The sequence below is a fragment of the Panthera onca genome, chromosome A1 (genome assembly GCF_046562875.1).
Source record: "Panthera onca isolate mPanOnc1 chromosome A1, mPanOnc1 haplotype 2, whole genome shotgun sequence".
In the NCBI taxonomy this organism is placed as follows: Eukaryota; Metazoa; Chordata; class Mammalia; order Carnivora; family Felidae; genus Panthera; species Panthera onca.
This window is the reverse complement of record NC_138339.1, coordinates 105,079,697-105,103,076: the sequence shown is the minus strand read 5'-3', so window position 1 is coordinate 105,103,076 and position 23,380 is coordinate 105,079,697. Positions and strand designations below refer to the sequence as shown.

General features: G+C 44.0%; 1 long non-coding RNA gene across 2 annotated transcripts in view; it reads left to right on the top strand.

The window, feature by feature from the left end:
• Positions 1-23,380, top strand: part of LOC132681315 (uncharacterized) — a 234,699-nt gene that overhangs the window by 58,902 nt on the left and 152,417 nt on the right. For both annotated transcript variants that reach the window (XR_013556590.2, XR_009611003.3), the window contains exon 3: positions 17,131-17,233. This is a non-coding gene — a long non-coding RNA (uncharacterized LOC132681315). The remainder of the gene's footprint in view (positions 1-17,130; positions 17,234-23,380) is intronic.

The window sequence follows — 23,380 nt, the reverse complement described above, 5'->3', positions numbered from 1 at the left end:
TACATTTATTTATTTTTGAGAGATAGAGTGCGGGCAGGGGAGGGGCAGAGAGAGAGGAAGACACAGAATCAGAAGCAGGCTCTTGGCTCTAAGCTGTCAGCACAGCCCCTGACGCGGGGCTCGAACCCATGATCCGTGAGATCATGCCCTGAGCCGAGGCAGGATGCTCAATCGACTGAGCCACCCAGGCTGCCCCAATTTTGCTTGTTTTTTAAAGAAAAACAAGAGAGAGCACAAGCAGGGGAGGGCTAAAGAGAGAGAAAGAGAGAGAGAGGGAGGGAGGGAGGGAGGGAGGGAGAGAGAGAGAGAGAGAGAGAGAGAGAGAGAGAGAGAGAGAAAGAATCCAAAGCAGAATCCAGACTGAGCTGTCAGCAGAGAGACGGACATGGGGTCTGAAATCACAAACTGCAAGATCATGACCTGAGCTGAAGTTGGAACCTTAACCACTGAGCCACCCAGGGGCCCCTCCAATGAGGTTTTAAAACAATTTTGTTTCTATCTCAGGAGATGAAACATTGAGATGAACAGTGTTACAAATGCTTCCTGGCCTCACCCAGAAGCATCAGTTACATTTTTCACTAAGTGCTGCTTTGCTAGGTATTGTGAGGAGTTAAAGCAATCATGGTCCTTAAGTAATGTTCTATCTATGGAGGCAGGCAAGAAAAATAGAAAAATGTACAGGAAATGCAAGTATGTATAACTGCACCTACATTTCTGTCATCCTTAGGGCTAAATAATTGTTGCTACTGGGAAAAAGATGAATAATGAGAGCCAAGTGGGGTCAGTCAATAACCCCCCAGAATAAATTGCTAATCAGAAGTGGAGCTAGCACAGGCTGATGAATAACAAGGTTACTTGATCTGAAGAAAGAACCTGCTTCCCCTCATGTTCGTAATTATATCAATATAGGGAAAGAGACAACTTGGCTTTCACTGGGTTACAGCCAGATGATGTTGTAAATCAATTACCGGTTCACAGGCACCCTCTCCTATGGTCGCCTGGTGGGGATATAAGCAACAGCTGACCCCACTGTGAATTGCTTCTGCAGCTTAATGATTGCCTTTGTACCTAGCATATGTCTGTGCACAAGAGCTTGGGCTCAGATCTGAGGAGAGCCCTGCTTTCAGAGCTTACCGTGCCCACTAATTACCTGGGGATCTTGTTAAAATGCAGATTCTGGTTCAGTAGGTCTGGGGAGGGGCTTGGGATTCTGTTTCTAATAAGCTCCAGGTGTTGATGGTGCTGCTGATCGATCCATGGAACACGTTTTGATTGGCAGAATATTGGGAAGGAGAGTCTCACAATGGGAGAAACAAGTGGAATTTGAAAGGACTGGGAATTGAAGTGAGAAATGAGTGGATTTCATCTTTCTCTCCAGTCCCTCTTGTTCTGGATTTTTCTCTTCTTTCCCTTCAGGGCTGTCCACCTCTTCGCTCCCCTCCCCCCGACTCCCTTTATACACACACGGCCAAGAGATCTGCATTCAGTAACCATGGTCCAGAACCTGGACGGAGGTCTTTGTCACCATTCTCCAGATGTTTCTCACATGCAAATCAACTTGAGATTCACTCGTTTATCATCTTGTAATTTTTATTTTTTCAAAAATATAATTTATTGTCAAGTTGGCTAACAGTGTATACAGTGTGCTCTTGGTTTTGGGGGTAGATTCCCATGATTCATCGCTTGCATACAACATCCAGTGCTCATCCCAACAAGTGCCCTCCTCAGTGCCCATCACCCCATTTCCCCCCTCCCCAACCCCCCATCCATCCTCAGTTTGTTTTCTGTATTTAATAGTCTCTTACGGTTTACCTCTGTCCCTCTCTTCTTGAAACTATTTTCTCCCCCTTCCCTTCCCCCACGGTCTTCTGTTAAGTTTCTCAAGATCCACATATGAGTGAAAACGTATGATATCTGTCTTTGTCTGACTGACTTCACTCAGCATAATACCCTCCAGTTCCATCCACATTGTTGCAAATGGCAGGATTTCATTCTTTCTTGTTGCCAAGTAGTTTTCCGTTGTATATATAAACCACATCTTCTTTATCCCTTCATCAGTTGATGGACATTTGGGTTCTTTCCTTACTTTCGCTATTGTTGAAAGTGCTGCTGTAAACATTGGGGTACATGTGCCCCTATGCATCAGCACTCCTGTGTCCTTTGGATAAATTCCTAGTAGTGCTATCGCTGGGTTGTAGAGTGTTTGATTTCTTTGAGGAACCTCCACATTGTTGTCCGGAGCGGCTGCACAGGTTTGCATTCCCACCAGCAGTACGAGAGGGTTCCCGTTTCTCCACATCCTTGCCAGCATCTGTCGTTTCCCGAATTGTTAATTTTTAGCCACTCTGACCGGTGTGAGGTGGTATTGCAGTGTGGTTTTGATTTGTATTTCCCTGATGAGGAGTGTAGTTTATCATTTTTTAAAAATGACTTCATAGTTATCTTTGAGCCTGTCTTTTTTTTTTTTAATTTTTTTTTAACGTTTATTTATTTATGAGACCGAGAGAGACAGAGCATGAACAGGGGAGGGGCAGAGAGAGAGGGAGACACAGAATCTGAAACAGGCTCCAGGTTCTGAGCTGTCAGCACAGAGCCCGAAGCGGGGCTCGAACCCACGGACCGTGAGATCATGACCTGAGCCGAAGTCGGACGCTTAACCGACCAAGCCACCCAGGCACCCCTCTTTGAGCCTGTCTTAATTCAACACATAGAATTGTTACATGCTTGTGAATTATTCATGAATTATTTTTGTTGAAGAGAGACTGTATCTAACAAGATGGCTATTCTACGAGAAGTGGAGTAAAACTGCTTTTTTTTAAAGGTTTTTAATTTTTTTTAATATTTGTTTATTTTTGAGTGAGAGAGAGAGAGGGAGGGAGAAAACGAGTGAGCAGGGGAGGGGCAGAGAGAGGGAGACAGAGGATCTGAAGCAGGCTCCACACTGTGAGTGTAGAGCCCCATATGGGGCTCGAACTCATGAACCCGTGAGATCATAATCTGAGCTGAAATCTAGAGCTGGCTGCTCAATTGACTGAACCACCCCAGAGTGGAACTGCTTTTTACCTGGACACCCAGGCACTTGTAGATGCCTCTGAACTAGAACCCTCCCTCCCTCAGTCCCTTCGCACACAGCAGCTCGTTCTCCAGGTCCTAGACAGCCTGTGGGTGTCTCCGGGAGCTTGTTCCAGATGCAGAGTTCTAGGGCCCTGTCCCAGACCTATGGAACCAGAATCTGCATTTTAATGAGATCCTCCCTTTCACTTCTGAGTATGTCACTCTCCAAGAACCACATCTGTCATGCCCTCGCCGTGTGTGTAGAGGCCCAAAACTCAGGGCCCCAGTGTCCCTGTTGAGGAGAACAGACGTGCCTGCTGCCCTCTTACTTGCCTTTCCTCTCTGTCCTCATGCTGCAAGTTTCATTCTGTCAGATGGTGGGGTAGCATGATTCATCCTGTGAAACCACACACTTGTTGGGTGGAAATTTTTCTCTTGCGAAGCCACGTTCTGCTTAAATGAATGTGCTTTTGGGTCTGCACTGATTCGCGAGTGCCAGGTGCGGTGGCGGGCGGGGGGTGGGCAGCCCCGGACTCTCGCTCCGGTCGGTGTGCAGGGTCTGGCTCACTGTGGCTCTGGTGTGGTATCTCGCATTCTTGTCCTTGGGTTTCTGCTCTGAGATGGCCGCGTGATTACCACGCTTTGGCTCTCTGTTGCTTCTTTCTGGAATATCATCTTGACAGCCCAGATTTCATGAATGTCCCCATTGATGAGTGGAAGTATCTGTAGTCAGAAATGAACATGCCAAAGGCTGCTCAGACTATTTTTCCCCCTGCAGCTTCCTGTCATTTGTGGTGTTCTCTTCATAAACCACAGGGCTCGGCAGTAACTAGCGGCTGTTTACAGAGCTCTGGCGGTAATTAAGTCAAATTGGATCTGCTCTCTTAGTATGGTGAGGGCATACACTGACATCCATTATGTACCGGCGGGGTGCGGGGAGAAAAGCAATTCTTGTCAGTTTTGATACATGTTCAAGCTGGGGAGCATGTGAAGGAAGAAGGAGTTCCGTGGGTGAAATCAGAGTGCTGTGTGGGAAGCAGACCTGCCTTTGTGACTCCCAGGAGCTGAGCTGAAGAGTGGGGAGGAAAGGCCGGATGTCTGGTTGGCATGAGAGGAACATGCTGGGGTGAAGGGGGACACCCTCCTTGGAAAGTGCTGGCTGGATTGGAGAGGGACTTCGTGGGCAGTGTCAACACTATCTGTGTGAACGTCCCAGAAACATCCCATGGCAAGAGGCAGCATCACCCCAACTCCAGCCTGGTCATGCCTTGTCACTTAATTAATTTTTGTTTTTTCATAAAATTGATCACCTTCTGGAGTAACCCTATTTATTTCGTTACTCGCTTAGTGTTTGTCTTCTCCACCAGAACTTTAGCTGCATGAGAACAGGGACCTAACTTGTCTTGTGCATTTGTATACGTTTTGTGCTTGGTACTGTGACTGCAAAATACCAGCAGCTATAACAGGTTGGCTGCCGTAACGAGTTACCACAAATGGGTGGCTTCACACAGCAGGAATTTATTCTCTCCCAGTTCAGGAGGCCAGAAGTCAGAAGTCAAGGTGTGGGCAGCGTCGGATCCTTGTGGAGACTCTCTGGCACACTCCCGTCCATGCCTCTCACCTCCGGTGGTCGCTGGCATTACCTGGAGTTAGCTCCGTGGCTTCTGGCTGTGTCACTCCAGTCTCTGCCTCCAGCGTCACATGGCCTTCTTCCCCATGTGTATCTCTGTGTGTCCTCTTCTCTTTTTATAAGGACATCAGTCATTGGACTTAGAGTCTACCCTTTTCCAGCATGACCTCATCTTAACTAATTACATTTGCAAAGACCCTGTTTTCAAATAAATTTGTATTCTGTCGTTCTGGGTGGATGTGGATTCTTTTTTTTTTTTTTTTTTAATGTTTATTTACTTAGAGAGACAGTGAGCGAGCACAGGGGAGGGGGCAGAGAGAGAGAGAGAAAAAAAAAATCCCCAGCAGGTATTGCACCATTGAACTGTCAGCATGGAGCCTGATGTGGAGCTCGAGCTCATGAACCTGTGAGATCATCACCTCGGGTGAAATCAAGAGTCAAACACTTAACCAATTGAGCCACCCAGGGGCACCAATGGGGAATGTGGATTCTGGGGGAAGCGCTGTTCAACCTACTACAGACTCTCGACAAACATTGTTGAATAAGTGAGTCCTATGAGATTTCCTTTAACCTTCAGGTTTAAGCCCCAGAACAAATAGAGGACAGAAAGAAAGAGAGCAGCTACCTATGGTTCTAAATAATCTTGGGGCAGTTCATTCTGTCTGCTGAGTGCAAAAGCCCATTGTTCTCAGGAATACTCTAGTAGAAAGACATTGGAGAAGGAGAACTGTGTTTTACTATAGGAAGATGTATAGATTTTTAAGCACAAGTAGCTCTGATGTCAGCAGGGCTCTGGGATTATCTCCCCATGTGCAGCTGTGGTGGGGGTGGGGTGCTCTGATTCTGGACCTAGTGGTAGGATTCCCAAAAAGCTGAGTGAGTGAGCTTGGGGTACCAATAAGGAAGGATTCAAAAGAAAATGAGAGTATCTTTGCCCTAAAAAATTATTTGAAAAAAGCTCCCAAATCATCAGAGGGGGGAAAAAGGAGAATTCAGTCGGATTTCTTTGTACTTCAGCGATGGTTTTGGATTGTGTTCATTTTGAATTTTGTATGGGTTGGGGGGTACTATAATGTCATCAGTGCTCTCCAACAGTTCAATCCAGGCCTCTTCAAATCCCTATATTTCTGAACCCTCAATCAGAATAAAGTATGGGCCTGGAGACATAGCTGCTCTTGGTAAGCTGTTGGTAGTTTCTGTTTGGTGAGAGGTTTTAGTAAACTCTTCAAGTTTGAAACTGGTTTATGCAAGATAAAGCTCAAAATAAGTATAGGACAATGAAAAGTCAAGAAGCTCTGCCTGACGATATGGAAGTCACCTTTCTTGAGACCAGAGTTGCATTTCTGAGGGATTGGCCAACCAATGACCAAGGGCAAAAAGGAAGCCGTGTTCTGGTGGAGATGCCCAGGGGGCTTGTAGTATTTGAAGTTCAGTCAGAGTAGAGGATGATAGCCTTTTCTTCTCCCACAACATTTTGGCAAGCCTGAGAGGACCAGGAGGCAAGTAGGTCACACCACCTAAAGAGTGGCCTGGCCTGTGCACCCTTGGATGGGTGATGTCTAGTAGCCAATTGGAAATTTTCTCTCTGCATTCTTTTTCCCTTGAGTATCCCCTAGCCTCTTTATCGTTAGACATTATATTCTGGTCTCAGCCACTCTTGAGGAGGTGTTCATGTTCAGGGAAAAAGAGACCAGAAAAACTAGCTGTGACCCAGCAAGTAATGACCCACAGAAAGGCTAAGTTGCTGAGAACAGCGTGGCTCATAGAGGTGGCAGGTGACAGTCATGACAGACTCATGTGGATGTATCTCCAGAAAGATTCAGAAATAGTTGAGGGAGGAAAATTGTCCAAAGAGTGGGCTTCTTGAAGTTCTGCAAAAGGGGATCTCAGATGGGGTGATGAAGGCAGGAATGAGTCATGACAAGTCAAGAGATAGGAAACCTGGAGTGCACACTCATTCATATTCTTCCAGAGCTGCTGGGTTTTCACGTTCAGTGTATCCTGATTCCCATTGTCTGCTGTTGCATTTCCCCCCTCAATTACCGCTCTTCACTGACCAAAGCTAATTGGCTTCTCCACCTGATCTGCGTGTTGCTCCTAAAGTGCCACAGGAAAAAGCACTGCACCAGCAGCGCTCAGATCAGCTGCTGACGTCTGGCAGCCAGCTTCACCACCACTGTGTGTGGGACTCGTGTGGGACTGGGTCTTTGCCAAGTCCCGCAAGGCAGTCGGTGATGTTCCCTAGCACAAGTGCCGGCCGTGGCAAGGCATTGCCTAGAAGGGTAATTAGCATGCGAGTTTTTAAAGTGTTCTTTAATTCAGAGTAGCTGCATTGGCTTTCATGTAAATAACTGACAATGTCCTGTTGAGCGGACTCTGCAAGTGAATGTTTTAAAGCATGTGTCCTCTTAGAAAATAACTGGAAATTTGCACACATTTGCATCGCATGATTATCATACGTGAGAGGAAAGTGCAAACATGGTCAACTGTGGTGACTGACCTGTACCCTCCCCTTCACGTGAAGAGGTTTGCTCTGTTCCAGGGTGAGGGGGCCCAGGGTTGCATGAGCTACTTGGACGTGCAAAGGCCTCTGTGGGCACCTACTTGATCCCCAGGACCCCCTCTGCTTCGGAATCAGTGAGATCTTCTGCTCTGCAATAGAAGATTGAGTTTGAACTTTTTATGGGTTCTGATAACAGCTGGGGATTCCTTTCCCCTTCTGTTTTCCTGCCACCCACAGCCTCCCAAGAGGCAGGATAAAAGAGAATGTCATTGCTTTTCCTTTCTTCTCTGGCTTTGATTTCCTCCTCTTTGTGTTTCTGAAAACTTTAAAACAACCAAACAAATAAAATACTACAGGTCATCTCCTTGTGAGCCTTCCCCTCCTTCTGGTGTTTCCCCCCTTTTTCTTGCTGACTTTCTTCTTAGCTCCTCATTCTCTTTTCTCTCTTTTTAGGAGTTAGGACTTGGGTTTGGCTGTCTCAGAGTAGAACAAAGACACGTGGCTCAAAGTAGATAAATGTTTCTCTCTCAAATGACAGTATGTGCCGGTGGGTGATGAGGAGGACTGGTCAGGTCGGCTCCATGTGGCAGGCTGGGGACTCAAGCTTCTTCTAGTTTGTCTTGCTGTGTCTGTGTTCTTGGCCAGTGTTGACATTCCATGCCCCCCTACGTCTGATTTCTCTCCCAAAGGAAGGGGCAAGGATGATGTGGAGATAAAGCACAAGCAGGTAGGTCCTGAGATTTAGCACTTCCACTCACATCCTTGTGGCCACATCTAGCTGCAGGTCAGGTTGGGAGAGCTCGTGTCTAGCTAAGTAGCCAAGGGTTCAGTTAAAACTAAAGGGCTCTGTTATTAAAGGAAAGGAGTAGTGAGCGATGTGAGGAGATAAATAGCCATTCCTGCCACACCACTTATGCTGTTAAACTCTGTGTTGAAAATGATTGAACACTGGGGCAAAGCAGACCAGACTGCAAGTTGCAAATGGGGAAGAATAAGGAAGGGAAGAAACTGTTTCAGTAAGTCCCAATTTATCAGTTGCCTAATGCATAAGTATCCATATACTGACCCCAGAACTACCACTCACCAGGTTCTGTGGGGAGCATGAGGAATTAAGCATCATGGACATTGATGCCAAACCAACATGGCTGCCAACCCCTCTCCCTAGCACTTGCTGTTAGATTTTGACAAGTGACGTAACTTCCTTGAACTTGGATTTCCACACGTCTTGAGGGGGAATGATAATGCTGCCTACTTTATTGTGATGGTTTGACATAGTATGTGAGAATTGATTTTTATGATGCGTGGTACAAGGTGAGCTCTCAAGAAACACTGACCAGAGTCATTTCCCACAGAAGTTGTTTTGAAAGCTCTGTATGATGTCCCTAAATCACAAATCCACACGTGGAAATGGCAGTTGCAATAATGCCCATGATGGAATGGGGTGGCACTGAGGAGCTGCAGGAGCTCCCCGTGGACCCTGAAAGAAGGAGCTGTTTTGGAGGTTTAGACTGGAGAAGACTCTGAGGACAAGTAGCCTGTTGGGGAGGTGATCCTGAAAAACACTGGTAGAAAGTGGGGAAGTGAGAGAAGAGAAGGAAGCCAATGAGGGTGTTATTGAGCAGGTTACTGGGATGCGTAGCCAATCCTCCTGAGGAGTTCTGGGAGACCACATGGAAATGTCTCAGGTTGTTCCATTCAAGGAGATAGCAATCCACCAACTTCTACCAGTTATTGGTAGAGGTATGCTCCAGGAGATGTTAACTCCCTGGCACTTCTTCCTGCCCCACCTTCTACTGAGTGGGCCAGAGAAAGTCATCAGCCCAACAGCCGTGGTTCATGCAGCTGGAAGTACTGGGTTGGTTAGTGCCAAGGGGACATAGGTGAGGTGCCCACAGTGTGGCCTCAGCTCTACTGGGTGGCCTAATACAGGGCATTGACCTTCCAGCTATGGTCTGGGGTTGGTGCCTCTGGAAGAATGCCCACGTGCTTGCATTTTACAGCTATGCTGCAGCTTTATGCATTTGAGGATGATTCAATCATTTGCATCTTTTCATAACAACCAGATCCCATTGGTAACTGCCATAAATCAATGCCCAAGTCCTTTTTAAAAATTTTTTAAGTTATTTTATTTATTTTGAGAGAGAGAGAGAGAGAGAGAGAGAGAGAGAGAGAGAGAAAGCAGGTGAGCAAGTACGAGCAGGGGAGGGGCAGAGAGAGGGAGAGAGAGAGAGCATCCCAAGCAGGTTCCACACTGTTAGTGCGGAGCCCAATGGGGGGCTTGAACCCAGGAGCCGTGAGATTATGACCTGAGCCAAAACCAAGAGTTGGTCGCTTAACCCCCTGAGCCACCCAGGCGCCCAATGCCCAAGACTTCACATGGAGGTTGACATGATGAGCAACCTTGTATCTCATGGGTCCAGATAATGTGCCAGTTTATCTTACAATGTAAAGGCAAGATTCCTACTGTACTTAATCACAATTTTGATCACAGTGGATTGAGTGCTTTCCAGGAACCATGCCAAACACATTGCTTGGTGATCTTATTTAATCCTTAGCACTTTCCCATAATCTATATGTTATTCCCATTTTGCAGATGCAGAAGTTGAGGCTTAAAAGGTGGGACAAAATGTCAGGTGATTGCTTCCTTGCTTTTGCAAAGCAAAAACAAATGCCTATCTCATGAATATATTGGGGAGCATAAGTGAGTTTGTACAACATCTCCTTCACTCTCCAGAACGGAGATGTCACACCCACCCACATGGAGACCTCTATCCTGTCCTGCTCACCTCTAACTTTGCCTCATTGCTCACTCTTTTCCTTTTGTCCTTTTCTTTCTTTTCTTTCTTTTTTTTTTTCTTGTCAAATCTCTTAAGCCTGGCAGAAGAGAGAACCTTGCTACAGGTTAGCTTGTCAAAGTGCTGGCGTGTGCAGTGAGAAGGAGAGCAAAATGAAGCACCTGGGATTTCAGAAGGGATGTCTCCACCGAATGGCGCCAGTCTTAGTGTGTGGCCATCTCTATAATTGAGATGGGGACTGCTCTGTGTAGAGGGCCAGCCTTTCAATTTACTTGAAAAAGTAAATCTACTACTTCCAAAAGGTCTTCTTCCTGTTGAGTAAAATCAGAGAGCTCAGATGAGTAATGGCTTTCTGGTCAGTCTGCCGTAACCCCGTCAGAGCTGGCCCACCTGGGATGCCGCTAAGTGGCTGTGATGTGTTTTACCTTCCTGGCCCTTTTTCTAGGCTGCCATTATGTGCGCCAGTGGGGAGAGCAAATTGTGTTACGTGGACATATTTCCAATCTGTTAGCTCAACAATTCAACTCCTTTTGTACAGACTGGTAAATAGCCCTCAGATGGTAATGACTTCTAATTGTAGCCAAGGAGGAGAAAAAAAAAATAATGGAGCCAGTTATTTTGACGTACAGAACTTCATTGCTGCAATCCTTGGAGCAGTCTGGTTCTTCGGAACAGTCTGCCATCAGGATGCATAAATGAAAGGTCTGATTGAATTTGCACTGGGCAGCTCTGGGGAGTGAATATATTGGTACAGATCCTCGGATGTTCTGGGGCTTGCTTGTTAGCAACTGGTTACTCCCTGCGGTTTCTCTCCTATAATTGTGCACTGCAGGCTGGCATGAGGGGTGTAACCTTCTTTTGAGGTGTGAAAAAGCATTAAGTTGTGCCATTATTTTGAAGTCATGACTAACACCGAAGTGAGCAAGATGGAGTTAAATATACTCAGGCCAGTTGCGCTAAAAGCTTTTGCAGTCACTTCTTTTTTCCATTTCCCAAAGCACCCTTGCAATTGCTTCTTTATGTTTATTTTTATTAAAAATTTTTTTAATGTTTATTTATTTTTGAGAGACAGAGAGAGACAGCTTGAGCAGGGCAGGGGCAGAGAAAGAGGGAGACACGAATGTGAAGCAGGCTCTGGGCTCTGAGTTGTCAGCACAGAGCCCGACGCAGGGCTCAAACTCACGAACTGTGAGATAACGCATGACCTGAGCAGAAGTCGGACGCTTAACCGAGTAAGCCACCCAGGTGTCTCACATTTGCTTCTTTATAGGCTTTCAGTAATAAAGTCTGCATGGCAGTTTATATATGTATACAGATACATTCAAAAAATTTTGGTGGTGGTACAGGTCAGAATAAAGCACCAACTTTTTTTTCAGAATTACACTTCATTTGTTTATTAAACCATAATTGAGCAGTGACATTTTGCTGAGTCCTGTGCTTAATACAAGTACATAAAGACAAACAAGACATAGACTCATATTATTACTCGTAAAATAATTTAATATTGGCATATTGCATGATTTCTTGGGTGTAAATAAAGTTTACAATTCATACAACTTACCTACATACAAATGACAACCCCTTCCAAAGCACTAATTGTGTATAAGATCTTCCACAAACATAAGGAGAGGATGTTTTTATTGTAGATATTAATATTGAAACTCCAAATTCCTCTGCTATAGGCCTGCAGTGTAGAATTTTATTATATTTTTCTTGGGCCCAGAGAAACTTCTGGAGGATAGGACACTGGTGCATATGAATGTTGGCAACCCGACAGACTTAACTGTGTTGTCTTCACGCTTTGCTTTTCACGTTCTTTGCAGTGAGAGAGATGCCTCTCCCACTGTCCAGGCTTACCTCCTGTACCTTTTCTCCAAGTCCCATCTCTTCTGACCCCTCTGAGTTGTCTGTCTTCAGTGTTTGCACCCCTTTATGCTTCTGCACAAGCTCCCTTCAGATTGAAGTGAGTTTCAAGATATCACGGGATTCTCAACTCTCCATAGTAAAATCCCCCTTCCTGACCCCCAGTCCCCAGTTGTTAACTGCCGTATTTCTTCCTTTCTCTTATAACCAGTCTTCTAGATTGAATTATCTACACAGATTTTCTCCTCTTCTTCTCGCATTTTAAGGCCACCATCTGTAAATGTATTTCCATCATTTCACTAAGAAGACTCCCACCAACTCACTAATGATCTCCTTGTTGCAAAGCTAATGAATGGCTTACATTTTGATTTTACTTTCTCTGCCCCGTTGATGCCATCATCCACGCTCACCCTTTTCAACTGACTTGAACTTACTTACAAATACAAGACATACTCGAGGTGCACTGTTCCATCACTGAGTGGTGATTCAGTCACCTCCTGCTGTCTGTGACTCTCCAAGATCACTTTCTTTCTTTTTTTTTAAATGTTTTTATTTACTTTTGAGTAGAGAGAGACAGAGCATGAGTAGGGGAGGGGCAGAGAGAGAGGGAGACACAGAATCTGAAGCAGGCTCCAGGCTCTGAGCTGTCAGCACAGAGCCCAATGTGGGGCTCGAACCCACGGACCGTGAGATCATGACCTGAGCTGAAGTCAGACGCCCACCCGACTGAGCCACCCAGGCACCCCCAGGATCACTTTCTTAAGGACCTCTTTTTGATAGTTTCTTTTTTGTTCTTGCAGAAATATTCAATTCAATATGCAAAAAAAAAAAAAAAAACCCACACCCAAGGAGATTATGCCTCGCATACTGTTCTTCAACCCGCTCTTGTCATGTGATTTATGTTGAACATCCTCACCTCTCAGCACATATAGATTCTGGATTTTGAAAATTCAAGTGTCTTGTTGAAAATTCCCTCCTTCTGAGAGGTTGTGCTCTCTAGACCACAGCACTCCCCTTCTTCCTCTGAAGGCATCTCCTCAGTCCCCTTGGCAAGGCCCACTCCTAGCCCCGTTTAAGGGGTCAGAGTCTCAGCCCTCCCCTTCTCCATGGTAGGTGTCCTCTCCCATGCACTGTCATGTGCTATCGATTGACCCATGTTTACCTTTTGTCCACTTGTCTTTCCTGACATCCATATTTACGTGTCTACTGCACACTTCCACAAGAATGTCCTGCCCAATGTGCAAGTTAGCACATCAAAAACTCTGCTTCTTCTTCTTCTTCTTCTTCTTCTTCTTCTTCTTCTTCTTCTCATTCCCTAAATTTTCTTTTCTCTCTAGTTTCCTATCGTAGCGGATATGATTCCCTCCCGACAAATTGCCAAGCACAGATGTTTGGAGTCACTCTTCATTTCTCTTTTCAGCTTTCACATGTACTCATCAATTCTTAGATTTCAGCTCCTAAATATCTTTTAAACATAGTGACTCACTTACATCCTTGTTGTTATTCCCCTAATGGAAGTCATCATGATTTCTCCTCCAAATTTCTGTAGTAAACCTCCTAATAACCCTTCTCCACTGTAATCCATTCTCCCCACTGAAGAGGGTTATTTCTCTGACACAAAACATGACAAAGTCGAAATTTCTTCATGTGGCTAATAAGAGACATCAAAGCCCAAACCTTGTTTGTCTGGTCTCCTGTCTCATTTTGTTGTGTCTGAATTTTACACCAGCCAGTTTGAATTTCTTTTGGAGGCTGAACCAAGCTGTTTCTCATCTCTGGGCCTTTGCTCATACTGTTCCCTTCTTCCAGAGCCTTTCATCCCCATCCATATTCCTCTTGCTGCACCATGATTAACTGTTTAACTGTTAACCACCTTCTGGTTTCAACTTAGAGATCATTTCCTTTAGCAAGATTTTCTTCATTCTCTCCTAAATCCATTTCTGTACCCATTTTATATGTCCACATATAATCTCCTTCTCACTTCTCCTACATCTCACTTATTACATTTCTAATGACAGTGCTTTGTGTTTGTTTCCTTATTTTTAGCTACCTTTATGCTGTAAACCTGTTGATGACAGCAATCATGGTTATCTTATTTGCAGCTCTGTCCATCTATCCTATTGCCTAGCCAGAGTAGATTCTCATTAAAAATACATAGAATAATTCATGAGATTATGCCTCAGCTTCATGAGAGTTGACAATTCTTTCTAGATTTTATTTCTGTTGATTGGGATGGAGATGTACTTACGCTGTAGCCTTCCTTTTTCCCAACCCCTGACTATCCTTAAATTCGACATCTTTTTATTTCTTTGGAGAACTCAGATGGAAACTGGACTCCTAGGTCCTTCCTTAATCAAATTAGGAAATGCCTAATAACCTGTTCCAGTGTTTGCCCTAGTGTATATGCACATCTCTTCTGTGGTCCTGTCCTCCCAAGAGACAGAGGGCCCAAGGCCATATCTGCCCTTGGTGTTGGAAACCTCTGCAAGTACAACTTGTCATAGTCCTGGAGCTGCAGTATCATTTTGCTTCTCAGGAGACCCCTTCACCATAGCTCATAGATGATGATGGCATTGGCCTAGAAAAGACCCGAATCCTAGAATTCTCAAGAGATGATTACATGCCAAAAGGGAAATTGGGAGGGTAAGAAGAATACAAGATGTCAGGAAAATTAAAACTGCCTGGCAATTTACTACAGGGGTAGAAACTAATGACTGAAAGAAAAAAATGTGTGCAGCCAGAAGGGTGATGTGTCCATTGAGCTCTCCTTAAAGGACACCGTCAGGTCCTCTGTATCCTGGATTTAATCACTAGAGCTGGCCTGGGGCCAGATCAGCACAGCTTATAGAACTTCATGCTGCTTTTACTTGGTGTTGGAAAGATGTGATGGACCCACAAAACATTTTGGATGTAGCATTTATAAGATTTCTGATTGGATTTAGGGAATGAGAGTGGGGGAGATTGGGAATAGGTTTCTACCTTGGATAACTAGGTAAATGGTGGTCCCCAAAAAAGTGCAAAAAAAAAAACCCCAAAACAATGAGAAGTTGATTTGAAATTAGAAGGTGACTAATGTGATTTTAGACATTTTTGGTTGGAGTTCCCTGAAGGATATTCAGGTGGAGATACAAGGTTGTAAAGCTTGTGAGAAATATTGTGCTGGAGATAGAGGTCTGAGGATTCCTCACCAAAGAAGTGGTAAATGAAGTCAGAACAACAGAAAAATTGGCTCTTAATTTTCTTTATAGCTGGTAGTGCAGGCACAGGTCCCCCATTCAACTCTGCTACCCCTTTGCTTCAAAGTTTCAAGCCAGGTCTTTCTGGTCCCGGGGTCCAGCACCATCTCCTGAAACCCCAGCACAGACAGATGTGGTACCCAGGTGCCTCTTTGTGCCTAGAAAGGGAATCCAAGAGTGAGCATGTGTAGCATGAGAAAAGCAGAATAGCCCTCACCTTTTAGAGGCAGCTGGAGGCAGAGGAACTCACTAGGGAAACAGAAAAGGACCTTTCAGAAAAGCAGGGGGAGCTCCAGAAGAACATTGTCACAGAAGCTAAGGTAGGAGAGCTTCAGGAACAGGAGGGTGTTCAAGAAACAACTGTGAATTTCCTTCAGAGCTGGTAAAATGAGGGTTGCCTTGGATATGTTCTCACAGAAGACAGTGACCATAATTGCCCTATTGCTTGTTGTTTTCTAGGTTATTTATTTTTAATGAAGTTTCTAGAAGGAGGTAGTGTAAAGTAAGATGGAAGGTTTTCCTTGGGGAAGTCTAACACGTGGGGGAGTTGGCTACTTGGAGAAACTGCATTTAACGTGATTCACATGCCAAGTTTTATCTGTGTATGGGAGGCTCAGTCAGCTCCTCTCAGACCTTCATGCCTGGGGATATTATTTCATTGGCTTTCTACCTTGAGCAAGACAGCTTCCTTAAGTTTGGCTCCATATTTGTGAACTCTTTCCTTCTATCATTGAGCCTCCTACTGACCACAAAGATGGGTACATGTTTCTTCAAGGTGACTTTTTTTTTAAATAATGTTTTTGAATATAATTTGTTTTGCTTTTAAAATCTTTAGGTGGATTTTATTAGCTCAGTTTTAGGTTCACAGCAAAATTAAGAGGAAGGTACAGAGGTTTCTCACATGTACCCTGCCTCACACATCCAACAGCCTCCCCCACTATCAGCGTCCCCTACAGCGTGATATATTTGTTATAATTGATGAACACTGGCACCAATTTTCACCCAAAGTCCATGGTTTACATGAGGGTTCACTCTTGGTGTCATGCGTTCATATAGGTTTGCACAAATGTATAATGCTTTTTGACCTGTACGTTTGGACTAGGTTACAAAGCTAAGCACTAAATTTTCAGTTTAGAAAAACTCAAATAATGTGGGAAATAGCTATCCTTAATCCATCTCTTGAGGAAGAGCTTCAGAGTCATGGTGAAAGTCATGGATGGGATAGAAGGTCAATGATAGCTGCTTTGCATGTTACTTTGTAATTTTTTAAAAAGTCATTTCTATATTTTGTCCATAGGAGTTTTGATGAGGCTGTGTCCCTAATATTCTCTGCAAATAAACAACTGAGTCAGAATATTCCGCTTGTGTGAAAACCCTCCCAAGTACATCTTCTCTTGCAAGCACTGTCAACGTGGTTCTTGAAAGTATGAAGTGGTCATTACAGCTACTTGGGGCCATGTTTGTTTCCAGGACAATGGAAAGGGAGCCTTGAGTATCCAGCATTGTGTTAGGTGCCTCCCACACACACATTATTGCATAGGTATCATTATCCTCATTTTAGCTGGGAAGAAACAAATGATCAGAGAGAGGAGCCAGTCCAAGGGCATATCGTGCAGGTTGCAAACATTTACGACGCATGAAGTCCCCAGTGCAGAAAGATTTCTTTAGAAAAAGATGAGGCATACGCTTGGTTTGGGGAACACGATGCCTTTATCTGAGTGTTATTTTTGTTTCAGTACCATTAACCACAGTATTTTTCCAGTGAGATACTGATGTTTTGTCTTTTTTTCCCCACTTGCTCAAATGACTCAGAGACTTTTAAAAGCTTAAAGGTAATTGATTAAACTGTCCTTGTAAAAGTGCTGTGAGATCAAGAAGGTTTGACTGTTCCAGCTTATTTTAAAGACGAAGAATTACATTTTTAAGATGATTACATGTTCCTTTTGATAAAGCAAAAACATTCACAAACGCAGGTGTGGTTTCAGACTGGTGTGTTGAACTGGCTGCCAGCTGTGGTTAGCTTGTGGTAACAACGCTTCTACTCCCTAGGGAGAAGCAAGTCCTGAAGGATCTTAGTGGGTGAAGGAAGAGAAGGTGAGCTTAGTGGGCCACCCTTCACATGCAACTCAACACTGCCTGAACCTAGAAGGCTGTAAGTAAAGACTTTGTTACTCACTGATGGCTAAGAAAGGACTTAGGAGGCCCTGGGAAACATCAACTGAAGTTGTATAGCTACTTGCAGTCTTGTCTGTCTTTCTTTCCTTCTTTCTTTCTTTCTTTCTTTCTTTTTCTTCTTTCTTTTTCTTTCTTTCTTTCTCTTTCTTTCTTTCTCTTTCTTTTTCTTTCTTTCTTTCTTTCTTTCTTTCTTTCTTTCTTTCTTTCTTTCTGTTTATTTTTTAGAGAGAGAGACAGACAGAGCATGAGTAGGGTAGGGGTAGAAAGAGACAGGCACAGAATCTGAAGCAGGCTGCAGGGCTGCGAGCTGTCAGCACAGAGCCCGATGTGGGGCTCAAACCCACCAACCACAAGATCATGACCTGAGCCTAAGTTGGACGTCCAACTGACTCAGCCACCCAGGCACCCCTGCAGTGTATTACTTCATCTCTCTGAAGGCATCCATAATTTGTATTGAACTAATAATATTCACTGACTCTTTTTTCTCTGTGTCCTTTGCTGCTTCCCTCACATCATCCAGACTCTACACTTCCTAAGGTCAGGACCCACTTCTTCTATCTGCATTCACTATTTTACACCAACTCAGCAAGTACTGTCTGGAAGCTGATGACTTCCAAAGCTGTCTTCAGCCCAACTCCTCCCCCAAGCTACAAATGAGTTCTAATGGCCTCTTTGACATTTCCTCTTGATGTCTAATAGAATCCCAAACTCATCATGTCCAAAATGGACTGATCTCCTCATCTCCAACCTGCTGCTTTTCATCAGCTCATTTGTTCTTTTTCTATCTCAGTGAAAATCTGTCTTTCCAGTGACTCAGGCTAAAGAATTTTTGAGTCATTCTTGACTCCTCTCTTTTTCTTACTTTCTACATCTAAACTTTCAACAACAAACCCTATTGGCTCTGGCTCCAAAATATATCTGGAAGCCCACCACCTCTTAATATGTATATTTCTATCATTCTGTTCTCTTACCAGCTACTGTCTTCTCTTACTGTCTGTTCTCAACATAGCAATCAGAACTGTCCTTTAAAGTGAGATTTAAAAGGCGTGTTCTTCCGCTTGGAACTTTTTGGTTGTTTCCTTATCACTGGTACGCAAGTAAAAATCTTTAAAGTGTTCTGTAGCCCTCACTACCACTGTCCTCTTACCACTCTCTGTGTGGCTTACTTGGCTCCAGCCACACTGACCTGCCTGCGAGTTCTTTAACATGCCACATACAACTGTCCCTAGAAGGGGTTATTAAAGCACATTTCTTTGCCCCACACCCAGAGTTTGGGTTTTATTAGGATTGAGGTGTGACTGGATAATTTGCATGTCCAAAAGATTCCAGGTAATGTGGTTGCTGATGTTTTAGGATCATACCTTGACAACCACTGGTAGTATGTTGATAAACCAGATATCTGGCTAGGTGGATGGAAAGCCTGATTTACAGCGTCTACCTATTTCTGCACTGTGAATACTCCCACTGTGGCTGTTGTTAAGCTCCCAACATGCATCATCTGGCTCACAAAATTCCTGGAATTAAACAATTGGCTCTCTTGAGCATGCCACCAGAACGGGGACCATTGGTCTATAATGGCTCTCTAGGTCCTGCCTGGGGGAGAGGTCGGGGAAGAGAGTGATCACTTATTCTGCACTTACTATATGCCAGTCATATAGTATGCTGATGTGGTCCTTGATAGATAATGTTTCATTTGGCCCTTATAACAAACCTATGACATTACACCTTCCTATTTCCATTTTTTCAGGTGAGGAAATTGAGAAATGAAATGACTTTTTTCTGAGTCACACAACAGATTTGAATTCAGGACTGCCAGAACCCTCAATCTCTCCCCTTCTAACAAAACAAAACCAAAAAAATTAGTACCTTGATGCTTTGGGTGGCATCTTGTCCTGGGGGCCAGGAGATGAAAGATGCGGGAAGCTAAAAGTAACGCACAGCATAGGTATAGATGTAGTCTGAACTTCAGGTGACTAAAATCTCTTCAGTTGACTCTTTGGAAGGGGGCCCTGATGAGTAAGCCTATACATGAAGCAGGCTAACTATGTGGTATCTGCAGCCCTCATTGCTGATCACAGCCCATGGGCCAAGTGCAGCTAGACAACATGTTCTTTCCCTTAGTTACTGCCTGATAATCCAGGAACTAGTAAGTGGAGATCAAAGGAGACTGTAGAGCTCATATATTGAGAATTCTGGTGCCAGGTGCTGAAATAACCTTCCTTTGAGGGCAAGTAAATTCTCTCAATTGATGGGACAGAAGTTGCTCCAGGCAAAGGCCCCACTTGTTCCCCTTGCTTAATTGCCTCACTACCCTCATTCTGGATCGAGCTTCAATCATTTTACTTTCTAAGCTTGGAAACCCCTGGGACAGGTTTCCACTGGCATGCTTTGCAAGCAACGGGGGCGATTATCCAGGCATCAAAATTGCTTTTCTCAGGTCTTTTCTAGCCAAGCTCAGTCTCTCTTCCTCCAAATTGCCTGGAACACTGCCCTTTCCCTCACCATCCTGTGCCGGTAGAGACCTGGTCTCAGGCTGGGCGGTCCAGCTGTCTGGCTCCATTGAAAATACTTGAAACCTAAATATGACAGACGTTATGCTAACCCCAATGTCCAAGGCATTGCAGAACAAAGTCCAGTGTGATGAAAATCAAGTTTCATGTTCTTCACACTTTTTATTAGGTTATCAAATGAGTAGTTTCTGGGCTCCAGCTGCCCCAGAGGCATTTCATTAGGGCAGAAAAGTAATCCTGAGGAAGAGCAGAGAAGTTTCCATCTTTTACAGATGGGTAAGCAAGGGAGAGTCCATTTCTTTTATCATTACTCATTCATTCATTCATTCAAATGCCTTTATACAAGGCACAGTGGAAAACTAAAGAATAACATCATTCTGGCTGTCAGAGACCAGAGCACACTTCTTGGGAAGCTTAGGAAGGATTTTTGGAGATACAGTTATGGGAACATGGCAGGTAGAAGGAAGGAGAAGGCCCAAGACAGTTGTGAACTCAGAATGTCTGAATGTCAGAATGCTTTTTACCTATCTTTAAGGACAAGAGTCAAGTGAAGGCCATCAAAAAGTAGAGTTTTCCCAACTTGATCTGCTCTATCTTAGGGCTTTCTTATCAATCCTCATGGTGGATTGAGAAATCTGCTGCCATTTCCCTTTCTCCTAGTAAGGCCTTCTATACTTCAAGGGCAAAGAACAGAAAGTAACACAGTGCTTTCTGTCAAATGAAAATCACCTCTGAAAAAGTGAAGACTATTTTTTGGAGTTCACATCACTACTTCTTATCTGCCAGGGGTCTTTGAAAGAATCTTCTAGCAGATAGAGTGCCAAAATGTCACCTCTACTCTGTTAAAACAGTTTGGACAGTGGTTGTAGGTGTCTAGGCAAGATGGCTAACTGATGCTTAGCAGACTAAGCAGACTCACCCACCCAGGTGCTGGATGGAGAAGCAGTGGTGACTTAGCTCCTAGTGTGAAAGAAGCAAGGTGCTGGGAGAAACAGGCTAAGTTTATTTTTCTCAGTACCACTTCACTTCCCTGAGGTAGAGTAAGAAAACAAGGGGAGATAGACCAGGATTGCTGTCTCAGTGGAGCCCCCTCCACTTAGGATGTTAGAAGTGATGAAGAAGCAATTGTCCTCTTATGCACAGAGAAAGAAAGAAAGCTGGCAATGTCCTCAACAGAGACTGGGTGAACTTCTTCTACCAAGAAGAACCATTATAAAACATTTCAAGCTGGGCATTTCTTTTTTTCCCTTCTGTGAGATGTTGAGATGGGAAAAACTTACCTCACAGAAACTTGAGTCCCTGGCAGGCCAACCCTGAGTGGGTTCCACTGACATTCGTTTCTGGGAGTCATGAATAAGAAGAGGTAAAAGAGAAAAGGCCTGACTCAGTGAGAGGCAGGGCTCTAGGACCTCTCAGGCTTTGGGATAAAGTGGATTTAACTTGGTTCCATCTCTCCAGCACATTCTTAAAAGAAGAAAGGACAATGGGGATTTTGTGCGACAAGAGTAGAATAAGGCTGGGTTTGTACTCTCTTATGCATTCAAAAGAGAAAGAAGGAAAGAAGGACCAAATATGGAATTGGACTTCGTTTCCAAGCGGGAACCTTCATCACTTTCATCAGTAGCCATCTGGCACGCAGTGTTCTGTGGCGTTTCTCTAAAATGACTGGCAACCTCCAACAGTTTCCTTGGCACTGCCACTGAGAAGCCTCAGTTCTTAGCAATGTGCTAGAAATAGTCAAAGCTCAGTACCGGCAGGTAATGGTGCTTATGTAATCAGCATCGTCTTCAATCCCAGAACAATGAAGCCCTTGCCCCTGTGTGCTACCTCCAGACGCATATTCAGAACTTGTTTGTTTTGCCTCTGTCTCATGAGGCTTCTTGAAAGAGATGCCAGCAATAAGGAAAAATTACACACACACACACACACACACACACACACACACACACACACAAATCCTCTGCTTCTTTGGGTTCCACTTCACTATATTCACATATCTTTGTAGCACGTATGACATAGTACTGTAATTATCTATTTATATAGCTGTCTCTTCCAGTACATTTTAGCACTTAGAGGAGAGAAAATACATCCATTTCATCTGTTTATCCTCATCACAGAGCACAGACGCTCAAAGAAGATTTAGATGGACAAATGTTTCGGCTTCATGCTACAAAGCATAACACTTTGTACAAACCTTTTGTACAATTGGTTTACAACAGTTGAACCAGTCACCCCTTTTCAGAATATAAATGATACTCTTCACTTTTTAAGGAATAGGTGGTTCTGAAAAGGACTTTTTCCCCTCCTAACAAGTATTGACCTTTCCCAAGGTGCTAGGTGAGGAACCAGCTGAACACCCAAAGCAAGTCTGACCAATAACCCAGGACGCTTTCTCCAAGCAAAGATATGTTCTGGAGCTCTAGGCAACATTTGGAACTGGCAGTTTGATCTGATTCAATCCAAGAATTTATTCAGTTTTTCAGGAGACCAAACGGAATCTCTTAGCATTTTGGAAGAGAAAAAAAATATACACATGAACAGAAACACACACAAATTTGAGAGACCCATGAAAGTTTCTGATGATTATGTAATAAGAAGTTTACTCTGTGCTGGAGAGAATGGGAAACACATAGAACGAAGGTTTGGACAGATCTAAGATCTCTGAGGAGAGGAGCCCTTAGAATGGAAAGCTTCCGTAACATTTTATGGAAAAAAAACTCTGAGTGAGCAAATAACATTCGTTATTCGATTTGTATATCCAAAGAGAGCTCTAGATACTTGCTTTATGTTACCCCTGGTTTCTAAAGCTGCTGTTCCGTCTGTATGTCTGTGGCACATTAATACCCAATGAAGTTGAATGCCTTGCTGAACAAAACTAGTACTTCTCTAAAGTGTGTCCCTGAACTCCAGGTGATGGCTGAATTATGTGTAACAGTGTTTGATACAGCAAAATTTGCGGGGGGGGGGGGGGGGAGTGAAGAACTTGGACTTTTATCTTAGAGACTGTCGTCATAGTTTTTGACCTGTTATAGAATTTTCTTGTATACATTTTCACACTGAATACTCTAGTGTGGAGTAACTTCTTCAGTAGGCAGTGCTTGCCGAAACGATGTAGGCTCTGATAATATTTGTTTGTGTTGGCATTTGGATATCCTCCTCCAGACTCTACCTGTGGAAATTTCATCATTAAAATGTACATGTAAATCTCAAGATAATTTGGAATATCTGCACAAAACATGCATTTCCCTCTTTATTGCCCCCCAAATAACAAAGATGTTTGGTGTGTTAAATTTGCTAGTTTGGAAATCATTAAGCTTGGAAATCATTAAGGCTCCTTTTAAAAGCAAAAGAAAATTCCTCAGTATTCCCCTGGGGATCCCCAGAACCCAGTTTGATGGACATTGACTTAAGAAATTAAAGTTTTAGGGACACCTAGATGGTTAAGTTGGTTGAGCATCCAACTCTTGGTCTCTGCTCAGGTCATCATCTCATGGTTCGTGAGTTTCAGTCCTGCATTGGGCTCCACCCTGTCAGTGTGGAGCCTGCTTGGGATTCTCTCTCTCTCTCTCTCTCTCTCTCTCTCTCTCTCTCCCTTTTTCTGGCCCTCCCCTGCT